The sequence below is a fragment of the Podarcis melisellensis genome, assembly GCF_964234715.1.
Source record: "Podarcis melisellensis genome assembly, chromosome: 2".
Classification (NCBI taxonomy): domain Eukaryota; kingdom Metazoa; phylum Chordata; class Lepidosauria; order Squamata; family Lacertidae; genus Podarcis; species Podarcis melisellensis.
Genome location: NC_138529.1, coordinates 92,396,483 through 92,414,905, shown reverse-complemented (window position 1 = coordinate 92,414,905; position 18,423 = coordinate 92,396,483). Strand labels below are relative to the sequence as shown.

Genomic DNA, 18,423 nt, shown 5'->3' with positions numbered 1-18,423 from the left:
ATTAGTAGTAGTAGTAGTATCAGAAGGAAAACTCCAATGTTTTTTTCTGTAAGGGTAGCCATTCTAGCTTCATGGTGTGTAGAAAAAGAACAATTTAATATTCCCTAGTGTTTTGAGGGCAACTAGTCTGAAAATTGCAGACATAAGTGAGGTGCCACTAGTTTTACAACAACAACAACAACAACAACAACAACAACCATGCCACATTGTAGCTAGGCACCCTTAAAATTGATTTAGAGGTGGAAAAAACCAGAAGTAATTAACTTGTGATTATATACTTGAGCTACTAGTCATGAAGGTGCTCGCCCTCTGCTCTTCCCCTCCTGGCTTCTAGAACCATAAATTCTCCTCCTGCAAAGTTGCTTCTTCCTCCAAAGCACTGGGATAAAACCATTTCCCCGTGTTACAACCTAGATCTGTGTCAATTTAGAAGGCGCTTTCCCTTCTCTGTATGATCCAGAAATTTTCATTACACAGTAATCTGAGTCACATGTTTTCAATTTTAGCAGATACTTGTCTATTTTTTAAAAGGATTGTTGAGTTGCTACAACGTGCTTCAGGGATCCCTAGTTTGACTCATGTAACCACACAGCCCCCTAAGGCACTCACATCATCTTTAACCTGTGGTCATGCTGGGGCTGATGGGAGTTGGAGTCCAACAATATCCAGAGGACCACAAATACTGTATTGTTGAGTTTAAGGATGAGGTAGCAAGTGTTGCAAAGGATCTTGGAGAGGTATCTGCAGTCTTAGAGGGATGCCACCACTATAGGGTTAAACGAACAAATAGTCTTACACTGGGGCTTCCTCGTGCCATCTAATCCAGTATTATATTTTCACCAGTGACCAGTGTATTGATCCTAGAAGTTCACAAGCAGGTCATGAGGGAGGCAGCCAGGCCCTGGTTTTGATAACCAGAATTTGCTATGCCAACCTATGCTGCTTCTGGATGGAGAGAGTCAAGTTTATTATCATGGCCGAAAGCCATTTATAAGTATTCATGAAAGTATCTAATCATTTTGCTAAAAACTACAGGATTATTGAGCACTTATGTGGGATTAACCCTGGGAGCTACTAGGTCCTTCACAAGCATATCACCTCAGGTTCTTGGGGGAGGGAGGCTGAGAATACTGAAAATATTTAAATATAAATAACTATTACCCAGATGGGAAGCCAGTGTGGCAGAGGGCATGCTGGTCCAAAGACAAACCCAGCTGCAGAAATGAAATACAACATAAATTTAAAAATAAACCTTACAAGATGATTTGTTATTGCTATTACTAACTAACTCCAAAGTCTGTCAGAGATATTGACAAGTCTGGCATTAATGTCCCATCATTGCTTGTATTTTGTTTGTCTAAAGGGGCTGTGAAATGAGAAGAATGAAAGAGATTTGAATGTGTCATCTTATCCCAGGCTGGAAAAAAGAAGGAGCTGGCATTACTGGTTAGAATATTTGTATCCTCTTTGCTCTTTTTGAACAAATGAAAAATCAAACTATGCTATTATTATTATTATATTTATTGTGATTATTATGTTTTGTAATAGTAGTAATAAATAGGAGTTTTTCTCTATTGGGTACTGTGTATTACAAGCACAGATTTGAATTCATTTTTAACAGGCTTGGTATTTAAAGATGATAGAAACAATGAGAAAATTTCTCTAGGGTTTCTGTCATGTAATTATGAAATACTTCCATATTAAGACAGACTGTACACTATATGTAAGCAAGCATGCTTATTTTTGTCAGCATAAGGCGACAAGGAAGGCGAATCGTCTACTTCATCTTATTGTGGCACAATCACACTGTGTTTCTATGTTGTGTTTTATTTTCCGCCTATGAGCTAAATACATAGAAAGATGGTAGCTTGCTTGTGGGCTGCTGTGAGATTGTTTCCTCCAGAATTCAATTCATTTAATGTTAGAAGACTCTACCTCTTAGGACTGATATTGTAGGGAGCCTGATCTACCAATAGGGTTGCCATACATCTGGGAAAACCAGGACATATCCTCTATTGGGGGTGGGCAACATGCCCATCTGGGTGGATTTTTAGATTGTAAAGGAAATGTCCAGGGGTTTTTTTTGGGGGGGAGGGGTTATTTGGGAGCAGCTTGGGCTCCGGCGGATCAGACTTGGGCTTGGGTTTGGGCTGCTCTGCACTCTACAGCCACTGCTAGTCCAACCTGGGGAAAGAGGCATGCAAGCACGGCAGCAGCCCCGAATGCCAATTTCCCCAGCTCTGGCTGGCAGTGGCTCGGGTTCCCCTCTTTTTTTGCTCTTCTGGCAACCCTATCATCTGGCAACACTACATCTGGCAACCCTATCAACCAGTCTATAGGCCAATCAAAAGTAAGTTAAGAAAACTCTTCTCACCATGAATACTACATACATACATACATACTACAAAAATCTTTGGGGGGTTTTCCGTTGCAACAGACTAACATTGCTAGCCCTCTGGAAATCTTGGCATTCTGTTTTTAGGGATGAACCAACATGGGACCAGGAGGACTAAACACACTTTCTATGTGGAGAAAGTTGAAGATCTTGGTCTACCTATTCCTACTTTTTCTGGATAGTCAAATCAGAAGTGCTACAGAATATTTCTAGGCTGTAGTATTGCAGCTGGAATAAGCAAGAATAGGCTTGCAGAGGATAAGTGGCAAATCAGTAAGATCAGAAGTCAGGAATGGGAAACGGCTGTTTTCGGTTAACACATAGCAAATGAATTGTTTTAAGACTGTGATCCTGTACCCAGTTATTATACACACCAGTATAGATGTGGTAGCACATAACTGAGGTGTTAAATTAGGGAAATGTTTCTTTCCCTTTAAACTCTCTTTAGGAATCTTACATGAACGCATGTAAAAATGTCTCAAAATAAAAGAAAATACAATAATAATGTTATGGGCACTGGACACTTCAGAATAGATGCCTCTTTATTCTTTGGGTTATTTGAATGTCAGACCATACGTGGTTTACCCAGGGTTTCTTGTGTGGATGATTGTATGAATTTCTATTCTATACCCCATGATTCCACATATACAAAAATAGGATCAAGAAATTGGCTCTGATGGCTTTTAGACCATGGGAACTATGAAAAAAAAATGAAATGGTTAGGTCTGTACTTTAGTTCTGGTCAAGTGGTGTTTGTTTGAATAATAATGCTTTTAATCTGCTTTGCTACCTCTCCTTTGCTTCAAAGGGGAACAATGGTGACAGTTGAAAGTTTGCTTGTTTTTTTAAAGAAAACACCTCTAGTGATGGTTGCCATGTTTAAAACTTGAGGGGCATTTGTATTATTCTGCACATTAGAAAAGATTTGTCTGGGATGCAGTAGATTTCAAATTTTTCAAAAAGCTTAGTTTCACATTAAAAGGCCATTGAACACAAAGGCTCTGTCTTGGTGATGACATTGCCAAAACTTTTATTTAGTGAAAGAAGAGGCCTGACATTACCAGATTATTTATCTTAAATTAAGCCTTTTTTTTCGGCATAGCCTTCCACAATAGTGTCTAAGCCTTTCTGGCTGTTTTACAGCACAAATTACAAAGGCACTTGCCATTATTATGAAGTATATTATTAATTTTCTTTCACCCCCACAAGTACACAGAGGATAATAATTACATTATGTGAAGTTGGGAGCTAAATCCAAGCTGCCTTTCCAACAAGAGATGTCAATGGCACAGTGTCCGCTCACAATGAAGTTTGCTAAATCTTTGCAGATTATTTATGATGTAACTTGACCTGAAGATGCCATTTATCAGGTGGTTCCCCCCACCCAATCCCACTTCACAGCCAGTGCAAACAACTTCCCACGTACTCAACCAGGAAAGGTCCAGTGGTGGCAATGACCAGGACAATTTCTTATTAGCTGCTATGCAACTGTGGCTCTTCCTGGAGAAGTCAGACCTCTCCTCAGTCATCAATGTTCTAGTCATTTCCAGATTTTGACAGTAGCTATGTGTTGTAGAGGGACAAGGGTGGTGCTGTGGGTTAAACCACAGAGCCTAGGACTTGCCGATCAGAAGCTCGGTGGTTTGAATCCCCGCGACGTGGTAAGCTCCCGTTGCTCGGTCCCTTCTCCTGCCAACCTAGCAGTTCGAAAGCACGTCAAAGTGCAAGTAGATAAATAGGTACCGCTCCGGTGGGAAGGTAAACGGTGTTTCCGTGTGCTGCTCTGGTTCGCCAGAAGCGGCTTAGTCATGCTGGCCACATGACCCGGAAACTGTATGCCAGCTCCCTCAGCCAATAAAGTGAGATGAGCACCGCATCCCCAGAGTCGGCCACGACTGGACCTAATGGTCAGGGGTCCCTTTACCTTTATGTGTTGTAGATGTAGTTGCCTTTAATAGACCACCTCTCCCCATAAGAACTGAAATGGACCCTATGACTTTCCTCCGAGGCCCTTCTTCATGTGCCTCCTCCAAGACAGGTCCAGAATGGCCCTCCCTGCTTGTGGAATGATTCCTTATGAAGCCTTACCTGGCACCTTCCTTACATATCTTTAGGTGCCGGACAAAGAGATTCCTCTTCTACTTTGGCTAATTAAACAATCTATGGCCTTTTAAACTGGGGGCCAAACATGGGGGTATTGTTTTGTTTGTTACATGTTGTTTTTATATTGTAAATGGTTCCGTGATCCTTGGATGAAGGGCAGCATGATAATAATGTTAATGGTAATAGTAGTAGTAGTAGTTTGGAAAATTTGTAGCCTTTGATAACAATCCAGAAATGTTATGACAGAGAAAGCGGATAGGCAGAAATGTTTATCTGTCTCCCAGAATACCAGAACATTGGGTCACTCAAAATCAATTGGCAGACAAAACTGTTTTCTTTGCCTGTGGAGTTATCTTTCAACTTGATGTGGTGATCGCCATTGTCCAAGATGGCTATTAAAAGAGGATTAGGCAACCACATGAAGGATAGATCCATCATCAGCCATTACCAGTGATAGCTCAATGGAATTTCCATGTTCAGAGACTCTGAATCCTGGTTGCTGGGGGACAAACAATGGGAGGTGGCTGTTGTTTTCATGCCTGACTTGTAGGCTTCCCAGAGACTATTTTGCTGGAAACAACTGGAAACAGGATGCTAGACTAGATGAACGTTTGGTCTGATCCAACACACAATGAACGCCAACATGAAGTAACCGGATCCACACTTCCGTATGCAACAAGGTGCAGCTGTCCTTCAGATTTTGCACATCTTTAAAGTTTGGGATGTAGATCTGGGCTCAAATAAATCTACAAAAATGCATATAAGAAATACATACTTTCAGAAAAAGTACATTTAGATACGTTCTAGGAAGCACATATTTTGTTCATTTTCTAATGTAAATTAATACAGAAATGAGATGGAATGGATTTATAGATGATCATATGCAAAAGTGACATGGACTTGAAACAGATCTGTTTGCCCATCACCACTTGGTGGGAGAAAGCAGTCACAGAAAGCTACTAGCAATAAGAGATCCTGAATTTCAACTACCAAAAAGAGAGAGAGAAAGGATTACTCCTACATTTGGTGTGTGTGTGCTGTCCTGTTCAACCCAGTTTCTTCAGTCACTCAAAGGCAAGTTTAGAGAACACTTTGTTCCCCCATCCTGTCTCAGCTTTCTTTCTCTCTCTTTCTCTCTTCTTTTTACATGCTAATTCCCCGCAGTGTTTAAACAGTTTCCAATTGCACAGACCTTTTCAAATGACCCGTGCTCTGCCTGACCAGAGCATGAACTCTTGCTCCAGTCATTTGTGGGGAGGTTCCCCATTCCATGCATATAAATACATGCTATAAAACCACAGAGCGCATAGTTAAATGCACACTATTTTGTATGTAAAGCTTATTTTTCTGCTCAAGCTAGTTTAGCGATTGTATCTAAATTGCTGTTTGTTCTGAAAGGGGCTTCCAGGAATCTTCCCTTGTACTTAAAAGATCTTGATCATTTTTTTTTTTCTTTTTTGAAAGGTACCTTTCAGTAAATATTTGCAGCTGGTGCTTTCTAAGCTGCGGCGTCCAATTCTGTGCTTTAAAACTTGGATCATATTTCATGCTGGAGTAGCAATTGACGTGAGGCGTCCAAATGGCCTTTGTCTCCTTCCTTAAGGAAAGCCATGCCGTTTGGTTAAAGAAGTGGCCTTGGCAGTAGAATTGGCTCATTAAAAATTAGCTGATCTCAGATAAATAGGGCTTCGGTACACTTCATAAAGATCATAATAACTGTAATAATAAATTAATTAATAATGCATGAAGGGAGAAGGGCTCTAGACATATCCAAAGGCCCTCTCATCTCTGGAAATGGGATTTTCACAAAAGCAGGCTCACAAGGGCAAGTGTCCTTGACGGCTGAAGCTTGGAATTCTTACATTCTGGCATGTTTTCGATGTACCTTGGAGTACCTCAACAGAAATAATGTTTGTCATTTGCAACTCAAGCAGTCAGGATGCTTTGACAGTGAGAACCATCCCTTTGGCCTCCTTTCAGAGGGGGCTGAGCTCCAGAAAGCAGCACTTGGCTCTGAAATCAGAACCACGTGTCAGCAAGGGATTATTTTTGTCTACTGCTTAGGCAGGAGGATACTGTTGAGTCATGCACTGTGTCTTCCTTGCCCTTCCAGCATACCGAAAAGGCTCCAAAGAGAGCAAAGGAAAGGGGCTTCTCCAAGTAGACTTGAGTTCTGACACTTTCAAATTTAAGTACTCCTCATTTCCTTTTCCATCTGACATTCTGATTGCAAACGGTTAGTTCAAATCAACCATGCTTGCTCAGATAGCGTCCCCTTCCTGTTTTCGATGTGTGCAAGTTGGATCTGCAGCATGACGTTCCGTTGTGGAGTGTTCCTGTTCACAACCGCAGCCAGCCAGCCACGTTCCCTTCCAGAATACTCCATTCCATCCTCTTTTCTGCACTCCCAGTGTTCTACTCCTTATCCAGAATTCCATGACCACTGAGCACTGGACTGCTGGGGGGTCCAACTTCCAGTTTTTCCCCCTCCCTTTTTGAACCCACTGAAACTATTATGCGTGGTTTGTACATCAGCTGGCTACTTCAGTATCCACACTCAAAAAATTACTTTGCTCCGTGTTTGTGTGTGAGATCTAGGCACACATATAGAGATACACAGAGAGAGATGCATACAATAACTTTGAATACAGTTGCTTCATACACGCACACATCTCTCTTTTATTTTAAAATTAATTAATTAATTGATTGATTGATTGATTAATTAATTAACTAACATACCGCCCTATACCCTCAGGGCGGTTCACAGAATAAAATCAGAATATAAAACCAAAAAGTACCTAAATGGCATAGAAATGCACATATACCTCCATCAACCCACACCTTTTGTGTCATTCTTTTCTTAGTTCAAATTCAAAATACAATACAGTGGACACTCGGGTTGTGAATGTGATCTGTGTGGGATGCACGTTCAAAACTCACAGCATCCACAACCCGCAGCGGTGTGTCTGCACATGCACGGGTTGCGATTTGGTGCTTCTGTGCATGCACAAAGCGCGATTTAGCACTTCTGTGCATGGGCGACCGCCGGAATCCGGAAGTAACCTGTTCCGGTACTTCCGGGTTTTGGCGGTCCGTATCCTGAAAAAACAACAACCTGAAGCATCTGTAACCCGAGGTATGACTGTACACAAATCTGAGAAATCTGTTTTGCAGAGAAATCAGATTAGTATATACACCACAGTCAGCAGTACTTCTTTTCAACTCTCTACAAAATGCATCATGTTCCCAAGCCAAAAGCATCAATGTGGGAATTAGAAGTGAAAAAGATAAAGTACGATAAGTGACATTGGCTACAGAGGCAGGGCATATATGAAGGTTGTAAATGGAGGATATATGCAAAACATTATATATATACCCTATATGTATATATCCCCATCTTGGAAATACATTTCATTGTTTTCAAGCCTTTCTTATGTGCAAATAGATCCTTTGAAATTACCCTGGAGAATACCCCTATTATTTCCCCATCTTTCCTCTCATTTAGCAAGGACTAGTCAAATGTGTAGCATATATGTGCCTGAAGGAAAGGTCAGTTCAGACTTAGCTCCGTCGCAGGTCTTCCTCAGGGACTGGGAACAGATGGTGTCAAGACCTCCCACCACCCGCTTCAATAGCTTTCCAGAGGTTCTCACAATTCATCTTGGTGGACAATGCTCCCCAGGAGACGAAGCACCTCCCAGAGTGCTGAACGGATTAGCAACACAAATCTCGAACTGAACATTACTCAGGATTCAACGTTAATAGCATGACCTGAAAGAAATATTAGGCTAGCTTGTGCCTTTGGCCTTGTGTACACTGTCTCAACAACAAATTAGCCACGGGTCACACATCATGTGGTGGTAGTTGGCTGATTATGTTTGAAATCAAAAGAATCGCGCAGTGCTTTAGTGATGAAGAAATCTATGGATTCTCTTTTTGTGGAATAACCTTGAAAACTGGTTCCATTGTACAAGGGACATGCCCCTTGTTAAACTGGTAGAAGGTTTGCACATTTTTTTTTTAAAAAAACCAACAACCTTGCACACTATTTTATGATATTTTGCTTGGCCTAATAAAGGTATTGTCCTATATATACTTTCCTATATATATTTATGGGCCAACACAGCTACCTTTACTTTTTGTATTGATTACCTGGTTCTTCATGAGATCACTTCAAAAGGGATGCATCTTTTATGGTGCAATCATGTTAGGTGCAATAGATATTTAAATAATGTTCCTGAGTGTCAAAGCACCACCATTTCTGCGTTTTTCTTCTCATCTGACATAACTGCATGACTGGGTGAAATTCAGCCATCTTCATCTTTCTGCATGCAGTGAAGATTCTCCAGGGAAATAAAGTGGAAAAATCTCATGCTTGCTGACTACAAATTACACCAGTTATAATTTCAGCTGTAGTTGCACTACCTCAGCAGAGCTCTCTTGTCTCCAGATGTGGTCAGGTGGCTTAGACCTTATGTACAGCAGTGGAAAGGATTTCCCCTTTAGCACTTCAACTACACTAGCTCCAGTCAAAGTGAGTATCCAGATAACTAACTGTGCAAACTAGTGTGTGTTTGTGAGGGGGTAGCTAGCATGGCTGTATGGCAGTTGCAAATTGGTCACTATTCAATTATAGGTGCTTGTGAGAATCACACAAAAATGTTAGTGCTAAGCATTAGCTTTCATAAAAAGTCGTCAGAATTTGAAGTGTCTTACCTATTTCTAGCAGCTTTCATAAAGTGATCCCCGATTATCTCGGATAAGCTATATGACTAGAAGCGTTGTCATAATTCTAATGAACTTAATTTGTCTATAGCATAGCCTCCAATGCCTTGAAGCCAGAATCTTGGACACCTTCCTGTTTTGGCAAGGCAGCCATTTTGGTTGTGGTGATCTTGTGTGATTTTGTGCCATGGTTTCCCTCACAAAAGCACTTTGGGGTGCACAAAGAGTGCTTTGGTGCTGCAAAATTGTGTGAGATCACGGCCACCAAAATGGCTGCCATTCTCTCATGATGCAGAGTATGCTATAGTGACTTCAATACATAACTGCATCTGATGTGCTATATAAGCACTGCGATGTCCGATAGTATGCAGGACTAGAAGCAATGGATGAAAATTGAAAGGGAGCACATTTTGGTTAAACTATAATAAAAATGGCCTAACTCTATGAGCTGTTTGGCAGTGGAAAAGACTGTCATTGGAGGTTGTGGGCATTCCCTTGCTGGAGGTATTTAAGAAGAGGCTGGGCAATAATTTGCCAGTGGTGCTCTAACTGCCATTTCTATTGCAGATCATGCAATGAGCAGGGAATTGGGCTAGTTGATCAAAATGCCACCCAATTCTATGATTCTGTGAGAAGAGGGAAGAGCTACTGAGAGCACCTTGTCCATGTAGCCCTTAAAACCCAGAGCTGGCACATACCCTCCACCATTTCTCCAATGAAAATAGGGATGTCCCAATTCCATAATGATAATTTTATTATTTATACCCCACACATCTTACTGGGTTGCCCCAGCCACTCTGGGCAGCTTCCAACATATATAAAAACATAATAAAACATTATTTATTTATTTATTAACTTCACTATACAGTGGTGCCTCGCAAGACGAAATTAATTCGTTCCGCAAGTCTTTTCGTCTTGCGAGGTTTTCATCTTGCGAAGCACGGTTTCCCATAGGAATGCATTAAAAATCAATTAATGTGTTCCTATGGAAACCGCCTTCAGACCAGGTCCGGGGACAGTCTGTCCCCCAACCTCTTCTGAAGGCCGGCGGGGGGCGAAAGTCTTTGCTTCCCCCCGCCTGCCTTCCCGGGAGAGTGGAGAAACGCAGCGCTGCGTTTCTCCACTCTCCTGGGAAGGCAGGCGGGGGGGGGGGAGCAAAGGCAGGCGGGGGGGGGAGCAAAGAGGTCCAGGACCTCTTCTGAAGGCGGGCGGGGGGCAAAAGTCTTTTCTCCCCCCCGCCTGCCTTCAAAAGCCATCCGGGATAGCGGGAAGCGCTTCCCTGCTATCCCGGACTGCTTTTAAAATGCTGGCAGTGGGGAGCAAAGCCTTTTGGCCCCCGCCAGCCTTCCTGGACCTCTTCTGAAGGCCGGAGGGGGGGGGAAGGCTTTGCTCCCCACCGCTAGCATTTAAAAGAGGTCCCCGGAGATTTCCCTATGGGCTTTCTTCTTGCGAAGCAAGCCCATAGGGAAATTCGTTTTGCGAAGCGCCTCCAAAACGGAAAACCTTTTCGTCTAGTGGGTTTTTCATCTTGCGAGGCATTCGTCTTGCGGGGCACTGAAGCCTTAATTACTTGGGATCCATTTGCCCGCTTACCCAGGACGCAGAGGTGACAAAAAAGCACCAGGGATTCAGTTCCTTCGGAGAAAAAGTTTATTGTGATCTGCGCAGAGACCACCAGCGGAATTATTTCCAAAGGCTGGGGGCCCCTAAAACACGTAAGCAAGCAGTTTTTATACCCTAGCAGCACCTCCCAACCACCCCACCACCAGTAACGTATCATATCATATTCCCCCCTTTGCCTTATGGCCTCATTGGGTGTTGCCAGAGCATTTTGGCAGTGCACTCCTTTCGCTTATCAGTCAAACCTGCATATCTTATTTGCTCCAGATGCATTTCTCCTCCTGCTCTCCGGGCGTTGCCTTCCAACTGTCAATGCACCCCCCCCTGCCCACTCCCTTCATTTCCCTCCTCTTCTTCTGAACAACCTAACCCATAGGTTCGTTCGCAGGGATAGGCCTATACTCTCGCATGAGGGCAATCACACGGGGTCCCATCATTCGGGACATCATTTTTTTGCATCATCTGTTGCAAAAGCAGGGAATACAGAAGCAGAGCAAAAGCAAAATTAGCAAAGGTCCCATAAGCATAGCAAAGAGCCCCCGGAGCCACCCTGTTGGGAGGAAATTGTCTAGTAGGACATATCCCATCCTTCCTTCCCAAGTTTGTACAGGAACATGGGCTACTTTTTCTGCCAATTGAAGCCACTTGTTATAGAGACTCTGAGCCCCCTGTCTTCTCATTTCATGTGTGGGGAAAATGCTATTACGATTTAAGGCCTGGAAGCATTTGGCCTTGGGAGTGGATTCTCCCACCATAAATAGGAGAAGGATCATCAAGGGGATGGAGGGGGATCGCTTCCTTCCAGAAAACCTATGGCGTTCGTGCCAACAGAAATATAACAGCATCCATATAATCAAGGCAGTACATGTCACCCCTATCCACCATGCCCGATGGTTCCAAGGTTCCTCCCACCATTCCTTAATCATGATAAGGGTCTGGGGAAGGTTTTGGCCTGCCTGGGCGTTCAGGGCGATCAGGATAAAAGGGGTCGTGGAAACCTCCAAGGATCAAATCCTATAGTATGCAAATAGAACCCTTCTAGTCCTGCGGGGTGACTATATCCTTGGTGGGTGGAGGGCAAACACAAGCCCCACGGGGAAGGAGCCCAAGGTTGGTAGATTACCACACACCCACAAGAGTAGGTGGCACTTGGTGTCAAAATACCCACGGGCTCTTCCTCACACCAAATAATACACACTAGAGTTCTTTCGGAATTTAAAACATTATCAGGTGGTGTTACTCAAACTGCAGGCACGCTGGGAGCGCTGCCGGCGGGCGCTCCTCCCATCCACTTCTTCAGCCGTGCCTAGAGGTCCGGAGTGATACCAGCAGAGCGGTCGTCCGCTGGGCGCCTGTGTACGTACATACTGCCACAAGCAAATAATGATACAATCCACATCGAGGTAATTCAGTAAAGTCCACAACAAGGTCCTCCATGGGTGCCGTCCCACTGTGCTGAACTCCTGGTGGAGCCAAGTGTCCAGTTCTAGGGTTGTTCCTTTGGCACAACATGCATTTCCTGGAAGCTTGGGCAGCCAGTTGGTAAAGGTTGGCCACATAAAAACACTTTTCCAGCTGCTTGGTCATGTCATCAGGTCCCACATGGGTGGACTCATGGTACCGCTGAATTACTTGCCGGGACAATGATCCTGGGATCCATATCCTCAGCATCTGCAGTAGCCACCTCATGGGCAGAGTACCTTGGTTTCAAGGTGCTATCCAGAATTTCTTCTGGTACCAGGGCCCCAATGAAAGGTGTTGGGGATGAACCCCGGGCTGCTTCCTTTGCTACCCGGTCAGCCAGGCGGTTTCCCCTGGCCTCTTCACTAGGTCCAGTTTTGTGTCCATAACAGTGTATCACTGCCACTGCTTCAGGTTCCCAGACAGCGTCCAGAAGGTCTAAGAGCGCCTGAGGGTGCGCCACTTGACCCCCTCTGGAGGTGAGCAGACCTCTTTCCTTCCACAGTGCCCCGTGGGCATGCAGGGTGAGGAAAGCGTACTTTGAGTCAGTATAAATATTGATCTTTTCCCCTTTTGCTAGACACAGGGCCCTGGTAAGTGCCGTTATTTCAGCCAGTTGGGCTGAGGTTCCCAGTGGGAGTGAACTGGCCTCAACCACGTTGTTTTCAAGGGCTACCACTGCATATCCTGCCTTTCGCTGTCCAGCCTCAACAAAGCTGCTTCCATCCACAAACCATGAAGGCCAATGTGGGTTTGCCTCATCCTTAAGGTCAGGCCTGCTGGAATACACTTCATCCATGACCTCTACACAATCATGGGTCGGTCCCTCACCTTCTCCTACCGGTAATAAGGTAGCTGGGTTAAGGGCTGTGGTAACCTGAAACTTCAGGCGTGGATGTAATAACAACATCTGGCACTTCCTCATTTTTGCTTGTGATAGGAAATAGGTGCCTTTCATGTCAAGTAAGGCTGGGACTGCGTGTGGAGTCACACAAGTGGTGTCTTGTCCGAACGTGAATTTATCTGCCTTTGTGAGTAGGGTGGCCACTGCCACAACTGCTCTCATACAGGGGGGCAACCCTTGTTCTGTTGAGGTTAGCCTCTCTGACAAGTATGCAACGGGTTGCTGCCAATTTCCCAGTTTCTGGCATAAAACTCCCTTGGCTACCCCCTGGTCTTCATCTATGAACAGGGTAAAAGGCTTCTCGGGGTTTGGGATGCCAAGCGCTGGGGCTTGTTGTAATGCCACTTTGAGATCCCGAAAAGCCTGCTGCTGTTCCCTGCCCCATATAAAAGGATCCTTCTCTGTTCCCCTAGTTGACTCATGCAGGGGCCGAGCAATGCTGCTGTAGTTAGGTATCCATATCCTACAGAACCCTGCGGATCCCAGAAAACCACGGAGCTCCCTGCGGTTTTTTGGCTCTGGTATTTGGATAATAGCCTGTTTTCTTTCCTCCCTTAGAGTTCGCTGTTGGTGAGAGATGTCAAAACCAAGGTATTTTACAGTTGGTTGACATATCTGCGCCTTCTTCTTGGATACCCGGTATCCAGCCTCAGCCAGGTGGTTTAACAAGTCCTTGGTGGCTTTCATGATTCTGAATCACTTCCCTAACTCTCATCACCTACGGTCTGCAAATAATAACATCCTCAAGGTCCCAGGCCTCAGAGAGGTCAGGCTGGCCTCAACTAGAGCCAGGGCCTTCTCGGCTGCGGCTCCAATCTGGTGGAACGCTCTGTCACAAGAGACTAGGGCCCTGCGGGACCTGACATCTTTCCGCAGGGCCTGCAAGACAGAGTTGTTCCACCAGGCCTTTGGTCAGGGCACAGCCTGACTCCCTCCTCTGGCAACCTGCACAGAATCTTGCTTAATCAGTTGCCATTAATTTGATTTCAATTGATTTTTATAATGAAATATTTTTAGAATAGTTACAGATAGGTAGCCGTGTTGGTCTGCCATAGTCAAGACAAAAACAAAAAACAAAAAAAGGTGCTACTGGAAGGATTTTTTTTTTTTTTTTTTTAGAATGTGCAATTATCTGATTGTTTGATTGTTTTGATTGTTGTTAGCCGCCCTGAGCCCGGCTTCGGCTGGGGAGGGCGGGATACAAATAAAATTTATTATTATTATTATTATCAAATTAGTAGGCTTCCGGGAGGCCCGCCTTATCCCAGTCAATACATTCAAACAATTTTATAATTTTCGCTGGGTTCTCCTCAAAAAAAAAAAAAAAAGGGGTTCTGATTGCGCCAATTACATACATCTGCACTTGAGAAAGGCACATGTTGGACCGTATATGTTCGTGGCGCTGGCGCCCCGTTCACCCCTGGGGGTCCCGGTGGGTCATAAACCCGGCGCAGGGGGGCTATCTTCTCTGCTCTCTCCTTTTGTTTCTTGGCTGCCTTATGCAGGGCAGCTCTATCCCAAGCCTGTTCCCAATGTCTCTGTTTCTTCTTCCATTGCTCCCTTTTACACTCTGCGGCACTCACTAAGTGCCCACTAACGTCTATTTCTTCCTTAAAGTCATTTACAAAATCTCTAACTCTTTTCCTTTGTTCTTCAGTCCACCTCTTTCCACCCTTTGTCAACTTTCCAATAGTCTGTCTAAACTCCTCATCCTCTCCCTTTTCCTCATCTGATTCATCATCTTTGGCCTCCCCTGGCACTGCCATTGGTGGGGCATATGGGGGAGGAGGTCTCAATACACCTTCTTCTTCCGGGTCCTGTAAGACCTGGGGTTTTGGCTTCGTTCTGACCGCACACAGGCGGGCGCCCTGGTCTATTCTACTGCGGCAGGATTCCAGCCACGAGGGATTTTTTCCCACATTAGTTTTCCAGGTGGAAATATAAGGAATCTGGTCCGGGTGAACATTAACTATATTTTGCCACAGGGGGTCTATTAACTGCAGGTCGAGAGTGCCCTCTGATGGCCAGCCAGTACTTCACATAAAGTTCTAAGTCTCTCTTTCAGCAACTTAAAACCCCAATAGTCATGTTTTGTAGCTGTTCTCCAGTTATCCAGTAAACACTGCAAAGGGGTACATTTACTGCCTCCAGATCCCATGTCTAACAAAATACTCTGCTCCTATACGGGACTTCTCTTCAAACACACCGGTTTTGCTACAGACTGTGGCTTGGCGAGCTCGCGCTGCCAAGAAACTCACAATCCTACACACGCTTGGCCATGGGGACGCTAAGCCCCGGCCTCACATATACATTCATCCTTTCACACCACACACAACACAGGCTCCCCTCTGTCCTCCCCTCCTACCCTCCTGGCGGCACTTTTACTGCCACGGCCAGGTGAGGTTGATCAAGCCTCTAGCCCCTTTCCCTTAGAGCTCACCTTTCTCCCGTTGTGGGTCACTTTCCTCGGCCGTCGTTTTTCTCCCTTGACCGGGTGTCTCCACTTTGGGACGGTGTGGCTAGCTCCCCCTACAAACTGGCAGGGTGCGCGCTTGGAGCTGCGAGCACCAGCCCAAGCTGTTCACCGCGGTCGAGCCTGGCCTCCGGTCCAATGGGTTTGGGCAAATCCCGGACGAGCCCCCAAATCTGAAGCCTTAATTACTTGGGATCCATTTGCCCGCTTACCCAGGACGCAGAGGTGACAAAGAAGCACCAGGGATTCAGTTCCTTCGGAGAAAAAGTTTATTGTGATCTGCGCAGAGACCACCAGCGGAATTATTTCCAAAGGCTGGGGGCCCCTAAAACACGTAAGCAAGCAGTTTTTATACCCTAGCAGCACCTCCCAACCACCCCACCACCAGTAACGTATCATATCATATTCCCCCCTTTGCCTTATGGCCTCATTGGGTGTTGCCAGAGCATTTTGGCAGTGCACTCCTTTCGCTTATCAGTCAAACCTGCATATCTTATTTGCTCCAAATGCATTTCTCCTCCTGCTCTCCGGGCGTTGCCTTCCAACTGTCAATGCACCCCCCCCCCTGCCCACTCCCTTCAGCACCACTGTACAGGGCTGCCTTCAGATGGCTCAGGGGTCGGATAACTCCTTACCCTTCAACATTTCTCCAATGAAAATAGGGACCTCCTAAGGAAAAGTGTGGTGTTCCGGGATCAAATCAGAACCCAGGGTGGCTTCTCTAAATCAGGGACACCCCTGGAAAATAGGGAGTGTTGGAGGGTCTGCTTGCATTGCCTTCTGGTGAGATAAAATCTACCTAGGCCTTTCACAATATTTTAAAGATTGGTTCTTAATGCTGTTGATGCCCCCCCCATATTGTTTTTAGTGATAGTTTGAATTGTTTTTCTATCTAGTGAAGGGGTATCCAGGGCTGGTCTGGACATTTTTCTGCCTGTGACAAAGCAAAGAATGCCATTATACCATCTGCCTAGTACCCAATGGTGGCCAAGGTATTTTGCCACCTGAGGCAGGAATTCCCACAAATGCCTCTCCACTCTTTATTTAATAAATAAATAATAAAAACTCTTTATTTAATAAATTAACCAACCATTTCCTGCCCCTTCCTGACACCCTGCCCGAGGCAGATGCCTAACTCTGCCTAATAAAAGGCTCAGACCAGGTGGATATCAAACAAAAGAATGAACAAATGAACAAATAGACTTGAAAATCCATGCAAGAGCAAATAACAAAGGGACAGTCCTGGTGATTACAAATGCTGACATAAGCATTTGTCCCTTAGAAAGTAGACTGGGATCACAAAGTCAAAATCCACCCCCAGCTGGCTTCCACCCACTATCGACCATGGTTGCATTTGAATTGATAACCTTGAGATAAAAGACCCTTTCTTGCGTCCCCAATCTGCAAAGTCATCGAGCCTTCAATATGCCATGTAAAATCAATTTCCATATGACATTTTTTTGATACAATCATTCCCTTTATTAATTATTATTAATATTAATGACTGCAATTGTCTTGATGGATGTAGTCATTACTATCAGAGTACGTAAGTTCATTGTCTGTGTGCCTATTGCTTCTTGTGTCTCTTCCACACAGTTGCTGTTTAGATAGGCAACACTGATACAGAAAAGGCAAAGAGAATAGAAAACTAGGTTGCGTTCCTTTATGCATACTGAGTGGCAGTGAAATATTGTAAGGACCCCAGCAGTCAAAAAAATAAAAATAAAAAGGAGAGTAATCCCATCAAAGGTGGTGTGTTATTTCCAGTAAATTGAAAGCTGAAATCCCATTTTGATGCTGAAATAAGCATGTCTGCAGACTAATATGTGAGAATGTTAAAAAATAGGTGACTTAAAATAAAATCAGTGAGAATATGCAACACGGCCACACAAATCACCAGAGGGAAAATTCAATGAAGGAAGCAAATTACATGCCCTCAGTGGAATGGCTTTTTGCCCCAAGGAAATGGAAAGCAGGTCGTGTTAATGGGCAGGGGGAACCTTGGGAATTCGTCTTTCATATACATGCCCCTTCTAAAATTAAAAGCAATCATTATATAAGGGAAAAGAGCACAAGTTGGATAAAAATCTTAATTCTCTCTCTCTCTCTCTCTCTCTCTCTCTCACACACACACACACACACACACACACACACACACACAATCAGAAAGAAAGAAATAGTGGCACATGTAAGAAATTTAGTCTGTGCAACCCAAATGCTGAAGTAATGAATGGATCATGCAGCAAACATCATAAATCAGTCTCTTTCATTCAAATTTAATACAAATGACCCACAAGCTCAGAGTTTAAGTGACTTCAAAGTCCAGTTGGTGCCCTTGGACAGGAAACAGATGTAAACAGGGCTAAAAATTACATCAAAGCTAGATTCTCTGAGCACAGTATGAATCGCTCATGCTCTAGTGTGTTGCAGTGTGTAAACTAAGCAGCCAAAAAGCCAGTGGTGCCTTGGGATTGAGGTCACTGGGAGTTGTCTGGAAGCTTGCTCGTGGGATCACCACCAAATGACTTTTCTTCTTTCTTCCATGATACCACAGCAGCTGCAAATGGTGGGTCAGGCACTTGCCAAGGGTTGGGTCCCTTTAGGGGCCCACTGAGAACCAACAGCAATGCTGTGCTTGATGACACTTGGTACTAGGCTTAGACTGATTGGAAGCATCACTCCAGAATCATTCATAACAAGGTCACCATAATTTGGAGATAGTTGTGCGACATTACTTGACTG

General features: G+C 44.4%; 1 protein-coding gene across 6 annotated transcripts in view; it reads left to right on the top strand.

The window, feature by feature from the left end:
• The window catches only part of CHL1 (cell adhesion molecule L1 like), a 216,862-nt gene that overhangs the window by 51,121 nt on the left and 147,318 nt on the right, over positions 1 to 18,423 (top strand). Inside the window, exon 3 of one of the 6 annotated variants that reach the window (XM_081901385.1) lies at positions 1,364 to 1,446. The exons of the other annotated variants lie outside the window; for them this stretch is intronic. The gene's annotated coding sequence lies outside the window, so the exon portion shown is untranslated. The remainder of the gene's footprint in view (positions 1 to 1,363; positions 1,447 to 18,423) is intronic. 6 annotated transcript variants of the gene reach the window in all.